This window comes from Microtus pennsylvanicus, chromosome 11 (genome assembly GCF_037038515.1).
Source record: "Microtus pennsylvanicus isolate mMicPen1 chromosome 11, mMicPen1.hap1, whole genome shotgun sequence".
NCBI lineage: Eukaryota > Metazoa > Chordata > Mammalia > Rodentia > Cricetidae > Microtus > Microtus pennsylvanicus.
In genome coordinates, this window is record NC_134589.1 from 93,089,966 (window position 1) to 93,107,469 (window position 17,504).

The following is a 17,504-nucleotide window of genomic DNA, read 5'->3' on the forward strand; positions in this document are numbered from 1 at the left end:
CCTCCCTCCGAGCCTCTGGGGGTCTACAGGAGTTAGAGGACTGACTTTCTGTCCGCGAAGGGAGTCAGCTGCTGTAGTAACTCAAGAACCCCCAAAGCCTGACCCTGACCTTCAAGCCTTCCCCCAGGTCCTGATGACTATATATGGATAGAAACTTTTGTGAGCTCTTCCAGTCCTTCCTCAACCTTGCAACGGGCGTGGCACGTGCCACCTGGCTCCTGAGGAGATGTTCCAAGATGGGACAAATGCTCGTGCATTCCTCTCCCTGTCAGTTCCTAGAGTCATTAACCAGCAAGCTCTTTATACTGCTATCAGCAAAGGAGCGAGAACAGGTGTTTGCAGGCCAGATAATCTTAGGTTACAAGGCAAAGTACTTAGGGGATTACTTGTGGCTCTCAGCTTTATTAAGTCACACATCTAAGCCTGTCCCCTTAAGGGCAGGCGTTCGCTGGCCTCTCTACCTCAGATTAGAGGGAACAGGGCCTGAGGAGGAGACATCCAAAATGGGTAGGGCCTGGGCTTCCCATTGGCCTCAGCCAACCCCTTCTGAGGGGATCCCCTTCTAAGGTCCTGCGGCTGTACCCACAGAGCAGAGGGCACGGGGAGAACAGAACAAACATGGTCCCAGTCTGTGCCAGAGACTGCCACCAAGGGTCAAGCTGGGTATTTTTGGAAAATGGGGTGGAAGCGAAGCTTAGACCTATCCCTTCTGACCTTCCCTCACAAACTGGGAGCTCCTTAAAGAGGAGGCCTGCAGGAAAAGCTGCAAGCCCACGGGAAGGGAAGGAAGACAGCCCCTCTAAGGGAAAGCCTGGTGCTTCCCTCATCGAAGTAAGAAGCCTTCCTGTCTCCAGGCATCCCACCCCTCGCCGGTTCTCAAAAGGCGGGGGCAGTCTCCAGCCATTAGGAATGGGTGTTTTCTCACTAGCTCCCACAGTTAGTCAACCTGTGTCAGCTCCTGAAGGATGGGGAGCTGCGGGTCACCAATTCTAGAGGACCCCTGTATACAAATGTGTAAAACTTCACCCCAAGCACACTAGTATGCACAGCTGTTTGTAAGCTTGCTTGTCCTGCCTGGCAGATTGTATACCCAAATTAGTGATGGTCTTTGGTTTACCACAGACGCACGACCACCATGTGGCTAAGAGGTGAATGATACACAGAACTGCCGACTCCTAGCTCACAAGGTAGTCAGGAGACACCAGAACCTTCGTGGGGATCCCAGTCCCTGACTGCATGCACCCTCTTTCCAGGATCATGCTTCTGGATCCTGGGTAGCAAAATGGATCTTAATTGTGTGTTCTCAGCAATCAAGACCCTTGCCTGCCCTACGGAAAGTTCTAGAAGAAGTCTACATTTACATGAGGAAACCAGTAAGAATTCCTGGTTCCTTAGTCTCAGCAGGATGAGGGAACTGAATATTACTTGCCCCAATTCCTTCGCCTGCCGTTCTATCTTCCTAGTCTCTGAGAAGAATCTGTGGTAGGAATTTGTTTTAACCTAAAGAAACTGACAGTCCTCTGAGCAGTAAGATGTATAAAATATGAAATGCATTCATATAATTATTTACTAAGCTAGGCAATGGAAAATATTTACGAAGACTTACCTGCTTCTGAAAAACAAGTATTTTCTCTCTCTCCCTCCCTTCCTCCCTCCCTCCCCCCTCCCTCTTTTGTTTTGTTTGAGACAGGGTTTCTCTGTGTAGCCCTGGCTGTCCTGGAACTCAGAGATCCACCTGCCTCTCCCTCCTGCCCGGGATTAAAGGTGTGCGCCACAGCTGCCCAGCTACTTCCATCCCTTTTACAGGTGAGAAGACTGAAATTCAGGGCCCTGCATATGTCCCGTGGCTAGTAACAGGCTGAGGACCTGGAAAGGAGACTGCCTGACTCTGAGCAGGGTTATCACTACCCCTAGTGTGAACCAGAGACCAGCTTCTTCCTTGGCATCACCCCAGAGCTTTCTGGAGATGCATGGATCAGAATACTTATTTAGCAAGATGCCCCAGATGACTAATTCACACATTGCTATGGTTCGAGAGGCTCTGGTCTCCACCACTTCCTCTCCTCTCCTTTCCTGTGACACATGGAGTCACCTTGTTCCTGATTCTTGATTTCCTCCCCTTCTGGTCACATTTAAACTATCCATGAGGCAACCCTAGCAACAACAATAAAAACATATCTTCAGTAATCCCAGCACACAAAGCCAAAACCACTGCAGTGTCTAAGACAAACAGTTTGACCCCAAGGCTTCTGCTCCCAGCCCTCCACACTGGAAGGATCCCCACTGGGGCTTTCAGTTTTGGTTGGGCCTCTGGAACCTGGCGCCTTCCCTCGAAACAGCAGTAGTTACAGCATTTCCTCGCTGTATCTAATCCTTCCCACAGGTTCTTGTTGCTCTGTGATGACAAAGGTGGGGATGATGGTGGCTGCGGTGATGACACTCAGCTAAAGAGATCCGGTCTGGCTTCTTCTTTTATTTCTGATATTCTCAAAAGAACCTCTGCAGGGCAGTGGTGGCGCACACCCTTAATCCCAGCACTCAGGAGGCAGGGGCAGGAGGATCTCTGTGAGTTCAAGGCCAATCTGGTCTACAGAGTGAGTTCCAAGACAGCCAGGGCTACACAGAGAATCATAACAGCAGAAGCAAAAAAATCTCTGTCTCCAGTGGGAATGAGATGCCAGCATCACCCAAAAGAGTGTGAGGACCAGATAGTGAAGGGATGCCTGACTTTCACGCTGCTGTGTTTCCGCTTCCAGTTACTGGGCCATGTGCATATATACATTAACACCTCCCAGCTTTGGTTTTTACACCTTACAGCCAAAGCACCCACCCCTGGCTGTCTGCTAAGCAGTTTGCACCATGGCCTTCCTTCTCAAGCTAAAACCAACTGCTCTGGCAGAAAGTCTTCCACTGAAACCAGCTGTCCTGCTGGGGCTCCCAGAGCTCAACCTCAGGAAGCTTTGGACCCAAATCTGTTGTGGGAGGCACATCTAATGCTCATTTCCCTGAGATCCAAGGCCAGGGTCTTTCCTCCCCTCCTTTTCTGACTCTGCCAGAACCCCCATTTGTGCCCAGAGCAGAAGGGAGCGGTGGGCTGAGTTCTGGTGAAATGAGCGTGGTTCCATATCAGGCCATGAAGTATCCTACTGTATGAACTACCGCCAACACAGCCAGCTCAGCGCTGGCCGGGCCTGGCCACTGACGTCAAGGCACATGAATAGCAAGCCCCCAGTTCATCCCAAGAGGCCCACGGGAGGCCTAAGCACCTGACAGGCTGAATCCCTGGATCACTCACACTCAGGCTCAGCCTGGCACAAGCCAGCACTACCTCTCCTGGCACCCCCTCCACCATCAGCCCTCTTGGGGAATCTAGGCTTTTTGTTGCTCTCTGGACCTCACACCCCAGGAGTGGCTCCTCCTTCTCTCCCCACCGTCAAGCACATTGGCTTTGTTCCTCTACTTCTGTCATATCCCTTAGCACTTTCTGTGGAGATGGATGAGTTTCCAAAGCCCGTGAATCCCGCTGGAGAGGAGGAATCTCTGGCTAAGGCTGCCCAGAGGACAAGGTCAGGCTGGGACAGAACCCTTGACTGTGGTCTGGGGCTCTCACTGTACCTCAGTGGTTCACCAGCTTGTGTTTCAGAAGTTCCTCAGGGGAAAGGGAAGATGCAGTAGCGTGGAGACAGGGCCTCCTTCATAGCCCGTACCTCCCTGAGTCTATCTGCCCCACCGTCTACAGGGTGAGAATGGGAGAGGCCTGACAACCTCAGCCCCCTTCCTTTCTATTCCTGTACAGGTACAAAACTCTGCACTAGATCCAGTCTTGCCCTCAGTGCTCTGAGACATTTTGGAGTCCTTATTCTTTGATCCTCCTCACAGCCCTCTCCAGCAGAAAAGGCCAGGGCTATCACTCTCTCTTGAAATGAGGAGGCAGACACAGGAAACGTAAGGCATTTGTCTGACAACTCATTCCTGCAGAGTTCTGCCTGGGAATGGTGTGACCATACCTACAAAGTTTTCCAAACACTGAATCCCGGCTCTGGGCCAGTATGCAGCTGTGTTTATAAGATGATTCTAGAAAATACCAAGGCCCAAGACCCTCAACACTAAGTCTTCCTCAGCACCAACTACCAAGGAGCTCGGTCCCAAAGTTGAAAGTGGAGGTCTAAAGAACAAGTCTCAGAACCTAAGAAATACCTTGTTTATTAATCTGTTTTGAGCACGCCTCAATGTAAATTCTGCTGCAGGTTATCTCTTTAGGATTTGGGGGTGGGGTGGAGTGGGGACAGGGTCTCACTGTGTATCCCTAGTGAGCCTGAACTTACTTTGTAAATCAGTCTGATTTTGAACTCAGAGATCCACCTGCCTCTGCCTCCTCAGGGCTGAGATTAAAGGCGAGTGCTGGCTCCTTAGCAGTCTTTAGTAAGGATAGACTGGTCATGCTCCTGCACAACTCCTCACCCATCTGATCTGAAGCTGTGATGATCAAAGTAACATTGACCACCACGCATACCCACTTATGCAAATGAGCCATCAACAGTAATAAAGATGCCAGGGGAAAGTCTTTTCTGCTTCTATACCTTATCAGGAGCACACTGGCCTTGAGGTACACAGGAGTTCCAAGTCCCACAAGTCGCCCTTGGCCCACACCTCATGGGTTGTGTCTCCAAAGTGACTGGGGAACATCAGACCCGTGACGCTGCCGCTACTCTCACCCTTTCGGGAGACCCTCTGTCTTCCAGCAGCAGGCTGACCCTTCCTGCTAACCGTCCTCCATTTGTTTGTTCTTTTCACTTGTTTACTTTCTGTATCTCATTCTACGACGACTGCTCACCATCCAGAGTTCCCTCTCCTGCGTCGCAGGTGACGCCTTCCTCAGACAATGTGGCTGATGCCGTTTGGAATTTCAGCAGAATAGTGTCTGCCAGAGCAAAGGCTGTCTCCATCCTCCAGGATCCAGGAACACTCTCTAGCCCGTTGGCCTTTAGCCCTTCCTCCAGACAAGGGAGACAGGGTCCCACAGAAGAGGCAGTGGAGGCTGTCTTTGACTTCATGGCCAAGTCTCTAAAGTCAAGGCTAATCCCACCAGTACAGCTCGTCCCTGGCTGGACTCTGGCCCCCAAATGATTCATCAAGGGAACAGGACACACCAGCAAAGGCAGCAATCACAGAACCATCTCAGTGACTAACTACTCAAATTTCACTAACTAAAACTCTAAGACTACCTGCCTTGATTCCTCGGGAACCTTTGGCAGTATCTGCCTCTAGAACCCAGCTCCTACTACCTCTAAATCATCCCTGTGCCAAGTCAACCTCACCCTCTCTCCCATTAAGCCAACAACAGGAGCTGTTTGCCTTAGAACAGGGCCTTCTTAGCCCACCCATTTCTTCTTCTTTTGAAAAGGGTCGAAGTCTCTAACACACTTATTTTTAACCTACAGAGTATAGAGAATTGACAGAATAACTATTTTCCACCTCACCTCTAATTCCTGTGAATACTTGGTTTGGGAGGTATAGAGAGAAATTGCTATAAATCCCATGGCCATTGGTAGATCTACAGGTGCTTGTCTAGATGCCAGGGGATCATTAGTGTAGACGATGTTTGTTCGTTTTTGTTTTATTTCTTTGGCTGGTTAGTAGGCTGGTTGCTTGTTTGTTTGTTTTGACATAAGCACTATAGCCTGGCCTGGCTTCAAACTTCTTAGGTAGCCAAGGCTAGTCTTAAACTCCTAATCCTTTTGGCTCCACCTCCCAAGTGCTGAGATCACGGACGGGCATGCATCACTATGCCTAGATGTTTGTTTGTTTGCTTGCTTTAAGTCAAGGTCCTGCTATATAGTTCCAGCTGGCTTGGTTCTATATAACTCAGCCTGAGGGAGGGAGGGCACTGTGAGCATGTGCTGCCACACCTGACTTGCTTATTCGTTTGGAAAGGCGAATATCTCTAGGAGAAGCACAATATTAAGTCCTGAGCTGGGAATGTAGCTGATGGTAGAGTGCTGGCCCAGCACACACGAAGTCCTGGTCCCATCCCCAGAACTGCACAGACTGAGTGTGGTATCACATGCCCGTATCCCAGCACTTGGGAAGTGATAACAAGAGAATCAAAGGTTCAAGGTTATTGAGTTTAAGGCCAGCGTGGGCTACATAAAACTCTGTCTCAAAAAAAGAAAAATGGATTAAGTCCTGTTGCCTCCAAGTAAGCTGATAGAAGGAGTGCTCCGTTGAAACTGTTTTTCCAGAGATCAGCACAAAATCCTCACAAGAGTGTCTGGGAGTGACACCCTCACTCTGCAAGGACTAAGCTGGCCAGGGAAGGAAGGGGGAATGAATGTAGGGTGGAGTCTGGGAAAGACTGAGCCAGGCGTCTGACTCCCGTATCTCCTCAGCTCCCAGTCTGAGGAGACTAAATCTCCCTGGCATCTGTAGGGAAGGATGCTAGGAAAACTGATGGTTTAACTTGTGGATGCCAGCAAGGAGATACCCAGTGGGAGCCAAAGGAGTGCAGCTCCCTCTGGATGCCCTGGGTTAGTCACTGGGGCTCAGCAATGAAGGAGAAGGAGCAGTGAGACCAGAGCCACCTCTTTCCCAGCCTAAGGAGGCTGGAGAAGTCTGCACTTGGGAGCTGGATCTTCCCAGCCTGGGCCTGAACTGAAGCTTTCCCTGGTTACTTACACCTCACAGGCTGAGGCTTCCCCTGGCCAAATGCCTCATAGGCTGAGAAGGCTTCTGACCCTTAAGTCAAAAGCACCTCATACACCAGTCTGTAGAACCAACCACAGTCAGCCTACTTCTTCACCACCTCCTGCAGCTGGGCTCAAACAGTTCAGGGGAGCGGAAGTGCCATAGCTACCGTAGCAGGCCAACAGCACCCAGTCGTACCAGCCCTGCTGCCCACTGCCAGCAGGATAGCCTTAGTAGCTCTCACTCCCAGGTGCCACAAAAGCCGCCCGTTCCAGTGTCTGTTCATAGTGGATGAAGGAGGAAGGGCAAGCCAAAGGCAGGCTGGTCAGCAGTGGGATAGGTATTATGCCCTAGCCTATAGACCTTTATGGAAAACCTGCTCTTTGCCCAGGGCAGTCCACTTTGTCTCTCTGAGAATATCCCCAGATCCATGGCAGACGAGTTCCACTTCTGGCCCCTCTATCCATACCCCCACATCTTGATTTTTAGCCTTATGGTTATTTTTACAATAGAGACTTCTAGACCTGAAGGAAAAGTATAAATTGATTCGTTCAATTCTTATTCCACAAATGAAGAAACCAAGTCCAGAGGAGAAAGAAAAGGGGAATTAGAAGTCCCCCAGAGAGTGAGTACGAGCCAGGACTAAGCACAAACTCTTCTAACCTGTCTTCATGCATGGTTGCTAACCAAATACAGCCAGCCCCCTTGTCCTGTCTAATAATTCTAACCTTTTAGGCCCATGTTTCCACCTGCAAGACCCCGTATACCTTGGCTTGCTCCCTCCCTCCCCTATTTGCCTTCCCAGCAAACAGAAACATCTAGAGTAGGTTGGAGGCACAGTTTTGTCTGGAGATTTGGGGGGAGGTTCCATCAAGAGCCTGAGAAAAGCCACCAGCCTTCACTACTAAGTCTCTGAAATGCCCAAGGTCACAAGGAGATTGCAGAGGTGTCTCAGCAGTCATTGTTGGGAGAGTTCAAAGGGAACAGCCCTAATGCTGATGCTGCTGGACAGGACAAACTCAGAACTCTAGAGCAGTGGCTCTCAACCGTCCTAGAACCTCAACCCTTTAATACAGTTCCTTGTGTTGTGGTGACCCCCAACCAGAAAATTATTTTGATTGCTACTTCATAGCTGTCATTTTGCTACTCTTAGGAATCATAATATAATATCTGTTTTCTAGTGGTCTGGGGTAACCCCTGTGAAAGGCTCATTCAGCCCCTCAAAGGGGCTAAGAACCTCTGCTCCCAGAGTGGACATGGGGGAAAGGTGAGGGGAGCAGGAGGAAGGGAGGGAGTGGAAACTGGGATAGGTGTGTAAAATGAGAAAAGATCGTTTTTTAAAAATTAATTAATTAAAAAATAAAGAACCTCTGCTTGATGGGTGGTGGCGGCACATTCCTTTAATTCCAGCACTTGGGAGGCAGAGACAAGCGAATCTCTGTGAGTTCAAAGCCAGCCTGGTCTACAGAGTGAGTTTCAGGACAGGCTCCAAAGCTACAGAGAAACCCTGTCTCAAAAAACCAATAAATAAATAATTTAAGAGAGAGAGGCAGGGGAACAAAAATCCTTTAATTCCAGCACTTGGGAGGCAGAGGCAGGCGGATCTCTGTGAGTTCAAAGCCAGCCTGGTCTACAGAGTGAGTTTCAGGACAGGCTCCAAAGCTACAGAGAAACCCTGTCTCAAAAAAACAATAAATAAATAAATCTTTAAGAGAGAGAGGCAGGGGAACAAAAATCGATTCTCTCACAGTTCCAAAAGTCAGAGTCAGAATCAAGGCATGAGCTGGGCAATGCTTCCTCGGAGCCCTAAAAGGGAGGGCCTATCTTGCTTCTCTGGCAGTCCCTGACTTACAGCTAGTTCATAGCTGCCTCTTCCAGTGTTTGTCTTCACACGACCTTCTCCTCCTTCTTCTCTCCCCAGAAGGAAGCCACCATGTTGGACACAGAGCCTACCCTTCTCCTAGGAACTCACTCAACAGCCACGATAGCTCCACATCCCGCAAACAGGTACTTGGCTTAGGACTTAAACATGTCTTGAGGTGTCATGGTGGCCTTTATGTCTGGAATTCCCTCCTGATTTCTACAGGTTCCAGCTTTACCTGTCCCCTCTTGCTAGCCATGTCTCATACCACACCCCTCATGATGTCTTTTGGTACATATCACTTGAGGTCACATGGATCTCTGGCTTCAATTCACTCATGTCCAGACTTCACTACCCTGAGTAACGTGACGAGACACAGCCCCCGCTCTCTATGGCAGTGACTTATGTTCCGACTGACATCTCCAGAGAAACGGCCATGCCCAACACCTCTTTAGACTCGTGTTATTCATGCCTAAAGGTTATTATTCAAATCACCTTCACTCAGCACGACTTCCTGACCAGCCTCCAAAATGCCTGTCTCACTGCCAATCCCTGTCCCGGGGCAAACTCCTGCTCAAACTTCAGAGCACAACTCTGAGGCTCATCCCCCAGGAATTTCCTCCCCATCCCTTAAACTTAGTTCAGTGTGTATGCTCTGTATTCCTGAAGTACCTGTCCCCTTTTTCCCCAGGGAGACAGCAGATGTTTAGCTGAGACTTAGCAGCTATCCGTGCACTGTGAGCATCTGATGACTGCTGAGAACACGTGACAATAGCATCCTTTCCCGTCAGTGCTTCTCAGGGCTCTCTAAAAAGAACCACACAGCCACCCCTTCCCGTGGCCCTATGTGTTCCATCAGCCAGAGCCCTGAGTGATGTCGCTCCTCAGTGCACCCTTCCAGCTGTTCCTGTCTTATGCAAAGGAAGAACCAGAGCTCTAGAGTGACCCAGAGGCCTATGACCTCTGCCCTGCTTCCCCTGTGACCTCTCTCTTCTCCTCTATCACCTTGACTACCCTGTCCACTTTAGAACTCTTGCTCCTCTTGGGCCACCCCCGTGTCTCTCCTGTTCCTGTCCTTCGTGTTCTGTCTTCCCGGACACTTTGCTCTGATGTGATCAAGGCTCACTCCGGCTCCCCACTGCCGACTGTCTCCCACTTAGCCTTGCTTTTTCGCTGGCCCTAGTTTTATTTTCCTTCGCTGCATCTACTGTTTTCCAGTACGCCGCATAACTTTCTTAGTTTCTCGTGGGTTGGAATTTGCTTCCTTAGCACCAAGAACAGCTATTTGTGTGGATGGACACAGAATGGATGGATGGAAAACAGCCGGATGGAAGATTTTTTTTTTCGACTTGGTAACAGAATAGTTCCATAAGAAAGAGAAATGGCTTTGAGCCGTGTCCTGATGCCGGGACTTAACCTCCACAGGCCTACTTCTCATGTGACTAAAGGGCCCTAGAAGAGCTGCTTTCCTACCTGACTGTGTAATGACCAAGTGAGCTGAGTTACTGAATAAAATCTCCTCCCCTTTAAGACATTAGGATCCAATTAGAGGACGAGGTGAGTGGGCAGGAAGCCAGAACTAGCACCCAGCATCAGCCTGAGGAGGACTGCAGACAACATGGGACCTGAATAGCTGCTCTTGAGATGGGAGGTTACTTGGGGACAGAGCCACAGGAGACAAGCCAAGTGTGTGAGGGGAGCAGTGATTGTGGGGAGGAGGGGAGGAGAGCGCTGGGGAGCAGAGCACACAAAGCCGGGCTAGTGAGGGAGACCAGTGGGCGCCTTGAAGTAGGCCTTGTGCTCACTGGTGAACATTTTACTATTGTTGTTGTTGCTCTTTTTAAAAAAAAAAAAGATTTATTTATGTGCTTGTGTGTGTGTGTGCTATGTGTATGTGGGCGCCTGAATAGGGCAGAAAACAGCATCAGATACCCTGTAGGCATATACAAGCCACCTGATACGGTGCTGGGACCCAACTTCAGGTCCTCTGAAAGAGCAGCAAGTACTCTTAACTGCTGAGCAGTCTCTCCGGTACCCCATCGTGCACATTTCTGAAAAGGTCTGGGCAAAGGTTGAAAGTAATCACTTGATCCTGCTCCCTTCGGAACCAGGATGTGCCACAGTGCCCAGCTTCTAGAACTGCCTGGATGCCCAGACTCAGGCTACCCGCCGTGAGGAGCCCCACCTGCTCTACTGTCTGCAGCTGGCAGGAGGTCCGTGAGAATGGCGGCCTCACAGGGTGGTCCTTCAGAAGTTTATTCTGAGCAGCTTCTTCCAAAGATCAGGAGGGCTTCCACATCCCACAGATCCCTCGCTTGGCTCCCACAACACCCAGGAGCTGAGACCAAGAGGAAAAATCGATGCAGGGCCTCACAAAGAAAGCGTACTGTGCACAGGCTCCCATCATCTGAGTCCTAGCTCTCCCTGTCACCACCCACCCAGAAGCCAGGCCTCCCTTCCCCGGGATCCTCCAGAAGTCACACCCCACCTCCACGCACCCTTACAAGCTGAGCAGCTGCTCCCAGAATTCTCCACTCCAGCCAGCTGTCCATACATTCATTTAACATGTTTCCCTTGGGCGTGTCAGCAGAGCCCCAAATTAGCCACCAAATCCTTGTAGGGGCCAAGACAACAGGTGCCCCTCTGCCCAGCAGAACACTCTTGCCCGAGGGACATAAAAACTAAACATTTGGGGGTAGCAACTACTAGACATCTTGAGGTTCACAGCTAAGGAACGATAGTGGGTTGAACTGTGTGCTCTCAACACGTGGTCCACCATGACCTGGGAATGTGACCTTCTTTGGAAATATGATCTTTGTAGATGTAATTAATTAAGATGAGATCATGTTAATTAGGGTGAGCCCTAAGCCAATGTCTTTAATATCTTTATATGATGAGGAAAAAAACACAGAATCGCAGATGGGGAGGAGGCCGAAGGAAGGCGGAGCTGAGTCTGGAGAAGTAAAGCAAAAAGCCAGGGTGGCCAAAGGTTCCTGGCAGTCACAGACGCTAGAAAAGCCACAAAGGCTTCCTCCACAAAGGCCTTCAGAAACACAGCCCCAACAATGCCTTAATTTTGGATTCCTGGCCCCCCAAATTGAGCAAGAACACATTTGTGGGTTTGGTTTGGTTTGGTTTGGTTTGGTGACAGGGTCTCACTGTAGCCTAGGCTGGTCTTGAACTCACAGACATCCACTGGCTTCTATCTCCTAAATGCTGGGTTTTAAGATGTGCGCCACCACACCCAACCATTTCTAATGTTTTAAGCCATCGAGTTTAGGGTGACTTGTTATGGCAACCACAGGAAAATGACATATGAACCAACACTTAAGCCTGGCCCTCAGAAACGTGCCAAACATTCTCCCACACTAAGCCAGATGAGATTTCACTAGTCCCAAGCCCCAGCCCCTACCCCTACAGTCCTGGCATCCTCATGCCTTCAGTCCCAGTTTGAACGCCCCCCTCCCAGCCACAGAGCCTGTCTGACAAGTGCTTCCCCTTCTCTGCTCTCTGGCTGCTTATTTTTAGCCCCTGATTCCATCTACCTTATATGGTCCTCTGTTCATCTCAGGAGTACGGACTACCCCTCTCCTGGTTTGTGAGCTCTGTGAGGACAGAGAATCCCCAAGATATTAACAGCCCTAGCGGCAGTGAAATGCTGAGAGATCCCCGGTTGTTCTTGTCCCATGACATTTGAGGAAACTGGCAGCACACGTCAAGTGACAGCATCTGCTCCGCAGGGAGAATGCTCTGCTACTGTCACAGCCCTGATAATGTGAACGTTAAAAAAATCGAATATCAAAGAACATTTTTTTTGAGACAGTATCTCACTATGTAGCTCTGGCTGTCCTGGAACTCACTATGTAGACCACATCCTCCTGCTTCTGCCTCCAACCGATGGGATTAAAGGCATGCACTGCCATGCCTGGCTCAAAGACTATTTTAAGCATCTGATAGACTTTTTTTTTTTTTGAGACAGGGTCTGTATATTCCAGGCTGACCTCAAACTCACTGTACATCCCAGGATACTGGGATGACCTTGAACTTCTGGTCTGTCCCACCCCCACCCCCCAACCCATACCTACCTCCAAGTACTGGGATTACAGCACACACCACCATGACCAGCTTAAGCTGTGCTAGGGATAAAACCCAGGGCTTTGAAGATGTTAAACAAGCACTCTGCCAGCTGAGCTGTTTTCCCCCAGCTCCCTTTTTCTTTCATAATCACATAGCCCCTGTGTGGTCAACAGTTGAAGTATTATTATCCCCACTTAGTAGGTAAAGAAACAGGTACAAGATGAGTGTAGTGGCCCGTGTCTATAATCCCAGCATTTAGGGGCTTAATGAAGGAGGGTTATGAGTTCAAGGACAGCTACATAGAGAGACACTGTTAACAGAAATAAGAGAGGAAGAGGAGGAGCCAAGGGTCTGGCTTTGTCCATCAAGCTTTTACCTATTGCCATCTAGGGAAAATTCTACTGGAGACAACTGGGCAACCAGGTTCTAACCCAATGGCCGCTTGGAGGTGGACCAGGGGCTGCCATTTGGCAGTGGCCTGCTGGAGGAGGGAAGGAAGGAGGGGACTCCCAAGCAAGCTCCAGGGCTCTCCCCTGGCTCAGTTCTGGGCTGAGCTCCCAGCACAGCCCACTTCCTGTAAGCCCCGAACTCCAGGCCAGGATTTGCCTGCACCTGTTTGAACTAAGAGTGCTGTCCCTGCTCTAGAAGGATCTAAAAATATCTGAGAGGGAGGAGAAGAGGGTGGGTCTAGTCAAAGGAAGAGCAGGCTAGGGAGCTGGCCACTCGGCTTAGCATTCAAGGCCTTTCCCAGCTGGCTGCAACCCATCAGTGTGGCCTTGTCTCCCCTGAACATGAGCTTCCCATTCTAGCCAGTATGGCTCTCATCCTGTTCTTGCCGGCGCAAAACTCGGAGCTTTCCCCAGTCCTGTGGATAGCTCTGCTTACACAAATCATCTGCTCATTCACTAGACATTATCCAGTGCCTTCAGTGATGCAAACGCCATGCTAAGGACTAGTAATGCTGTACAACAACCCCCTAGGCTTGCAGGGATTCTATATAGAATGTTTTTTCCCTGTACATTATTTATTTGTTGGTGAGAAGGGTGCACACATGCCATGGCATATGTGTAGAGCTCAGAAGGCAATCTGCAGGGGTTAGCCCTCTCCTTCTACCATGTGAGATCTGGAGATGGAACTCAGGTTATCGAGCTTGGCAGCAAATGACTTTCTTTGCTGAACCATCTCACTGGCCCCATACAGTTTTAATTTACAGACTAAGCACAGTGACGGCTTGGAGACGTAGCTCACTTGTTCAGGTGTTTGCCCAGCATGGACAAAAGCCCTGGATTCCATCCTTGGCATCACGTAAAGCCAGGTGTGCTCATGCACACAATGTCATCTCAGCATTCGGGAGGGGTGGCAGGACAATCCGGAGTTCAAGGCCATCTTAGACTACGTAGTGAGTGATGCCAGGCTGAGCTCCCTGAGACTGCCTCGGGAAGACGGACATGGGATGCCAGATGGCTCAGTAAGAAAGGATGTTGCCTGCCAAGGCTGGATAACCTGAGTTTGAGCCCCAGAAGAAGACTGACTCCTGCAAGTTGAAATCTGACTTTTACACATGCACCAAGGCATGAATGCACATGTGTGCAAACACAGAGAGAGAGAAATACATAAATGTAATAAAATTTTAAGTTAGGCACCGTGATCTGAGGATCTAGCTCATGCATGAGACCCAGCATGCGTGAAACCCTAGGTTCCGTCCCCAGTCCTGTGAGAGGGTAGGGGCATAGTAAAAGAGTAACAAAGTAATAATCGCCTAGACCAATTATAACAATATACCATATGGAAGTTTAAACAGTGGTCTGTAGAGCAGTGCCTTTAATCCTGACTCCTGGGAGACAGAAGCAGGTGGATCTCTGTGAGTTTCAAACCAGCCAGGCCAAAACTATATAGTGAGACTGTTTAAAAAGAAAAAAAGAGTTATTTAAATTTTATGAACTGTTTATTTCTGGGATTTTTCTTTTAATCTTTTTGGACCATGATCGGTCATAGTAACTGAAAATAAAACCATAGGTTTAAAACAACAGCAACAAAGCCAGGCAGTAGTGGCACACGCCTTTAATCCCAGCACTCAGGAGGCAAAGGCAGATGGATCTATCTTTGAGTTCGAGGCTAGCCTGGTTTACAGAGCAAGTTCCAAGATAGCCAGGGATACACAGAGAAACCCTGTCTCAACAAATAAACAACATCAACAAAAACTATTTATTTACTATGGAAGAGGAATACTAAAAGCACAGCCTCCTGCCCTCTGGAAGCTGATAGCTGTCCCTTCGGACAAGTGTGGCTGGCTCCCTCCTAACTACCCTCTGTACTCCAACCAGAGAGCAGGCGACAGGGTGTTAGGTAGATTTTTTTACAGTGCAAGTCATCTCTCCAAATAGAAGGTCAGCTCTTCAGGGCAGAGACACAGTCCGTTCCTGCCTGTACCATGTGGCTCAGCCAGGACCTTGACAGTTCTGAGAGCTAGAGACCCCACAAAAGCCTCAGCTCTCCCTCCTTGGAGGTAAAATACCCCACTCCTTGTCCTCACTCAAGTTCCCAGCGAGTTTAGTCATTTTGTTGCTCCTTCACAGACTTCTGACTACATCCTGACCAGAATCACCTCAGTCTCCTTGACTAAGGAGTTCTCTAAGGAAGGCCACACCCACATCCTTCTGCAGCCCTGCTTACACAGTAGCTAGTGTACTCCAAACCCAAGGAAGAAGCAAGACCTCTCAAGGAGGCTGTGCAAAGAGGGATTTGGGAAAGGAGAGGAAGGGAAAAGCCCTTTCCTGTTCCCTAAGACCCTTAGAGAGAGCCAGGAATCCCACCCTTGCTAAGATACTGTCCCATAGAATACTTGTGGCCTCATTGATGGCCACCCTGCTATCCTGCACCCTAGACAGCACCATCTCAGGAAAGACAGATTTCTGGAATGGCTCCCCCTGACATCAATGTCTTCTTGGTGTCCTCAGAATTTGGCCATGGGCATACTCACCCCAGGGCAACTGAAAGCAGCCCCCCACCCCCATATTTGTTGAGGAAGAACTGGTAAGCGGGATGAAGAACTCACTATAAGGCACTGGCCTTCGAAGTGTGAATGGTTGAACTCTCGGTCCTTGAATTCTGATTAAATTCTGACTAAATTATACTTATTAACTAATTATATTCAGATTATGAATCAAATTTATATTGTTACTTGTACTTCCCGTTTAATTCTGATACTTGACTTCTGCTTCTCCATGCAAGTTTTCTGTCTTGCAACTGAGCAGCCCAGGAATTTCTGCTCTGGAAGGGAGGGTGAATACATAAGTTGACAAGTGAAAGGCAGGTCCCCTCCAAGGTGGAAGGGCCCTGGAACCTTGATTGTAAGTAAAACCACCTTCAGGAGTGGAAAAGAAAGAGGCAGAAACTAGATGAATCAAGACTCCTTGCTGGGCAGTGATGGTGCACATCTTTAATCCTAGCACTCAGAAGACAGAGACAGGCAAATCTCTGAGTTCAAGGCCACCTGGTCTACTGAGTGAGTTTCAGGACATCCAGGGCTATACAGAGAAACCCTGTCTGAGGGGTACAGGAAAGGAAGACTCCTCAATCCTACAAAAACGCACCAATCAGGCCAACAGGAAAGAGACCAGTTTCCAAAAACTCAGATTAATCTGACAGTCCTATTTGTCCCCTAAAGTATGTTTGTCACCTTCTCCTCCTGCCGAACACACCAGGCTAGCCCCAGAGGACTGAGAGTTCTGCCTCTGAACAAATCCAAAGCCCCATTAGAGCTGAGCTCACTGTGGTTCCAATCTTCCTCAGGCAGAAGAAGGACCACTCTGCAGCTCAGCCCCTTTGCTCTCAGAACTCATGGACTATCTGTTGCTTCTGTATTGTGATTAAGGGGTTCCACAGGCCTTGCTCACCAAAACAATGGGAAATTCTACCTTAGAGATACATTTCTTGAGTTAAAATTGGAATCCTCTAGAACAGAGTGATCACAGAAAATGAGAGTCCAAGCTGTTGAGGCCTGGTCTTCCACTGACGTGAGTGAGGCTTTTCCTGACTGCACTGGGCTAGGTAGGAGAAGTGGAGGTCAGAGCAGGTGCGAGCAGAGAGGCAGAGAAGTGAGACACCGAAGAATTACAGCGGCCCTGCAGGGTGGATGCATTCTAAAGACAGGCAGCTTCAGCTGTAATTGCCTTTCCGAGAAGGCAGGTGAGGGGAGAGCTGGGATTCTGAGGATTCAGGCTCTCAAAGCAGAGACGAAGTACTCCGTGCTCGTCTTGTTCATCGCCTCTTGTCCATGAGAGAATTTGGCCTCTCAGCCAAGACGAAACCAGTGGAGAGACCTGGGCCTAGACGCCTGTCTTCATCCCTCAGTGAAGAAGAGCAGGGCCATTATCCAGGTGACTCAGGCCATGTGCCTCCTCCATCAGTCTCCACTTAAAACAGAAAACAAATCCAGATGGGAGCAGAACACAGTGCTTTGCCCACGGCAGGTTCACCAGGCATTCTCTCAGTACACATCCTGGATGATGGAGTGGGGGGAGTCTGTTTTCCACTGCAGTCACTACGCAGGCCCCCAGCATCCACGCTCGTGAAAAGGCCGGGGTTTGCTTCTCCTCCAGCCGCCCCTTCCAGGCATCTCACAGCTCTTCCTCAACAGAGGAGACTAGCTTGGCTTCAACTCAAAGTCAGAGTAACGAGTCTCCCTAACTACACAGAGCTCTTGGGAAATTTGTCTGGCTCTCATTCTATGGCCTTCCACACCCTCTAGAGTAGTGGTTCTCAATCTGTGGGTCATGACAAACCTCCGTCTCCAAAAATAGTTACGTTACAATTCATAACAGCACAATTACAGTTATGAGTAGCAATGAAAGTAATTTTATGGTTGGGGTCACCACAACAC

The 17,504-nt window shown here is 49.3% G+C and overlaps 1 protein-coding gene across 2 annotated transcripts in view; it reads right to left on the reverse strand.

Annotated features, from left to right (window-relative positions):
* Srl (sarcalumenin) overlaps positions 1 to 17,504 on the reverse strand; it is a 45,691-nt gene that overhangs the window by 22,658 nt on the left and 5,529 nt on the right. The window lies entirely within an intron of this gene.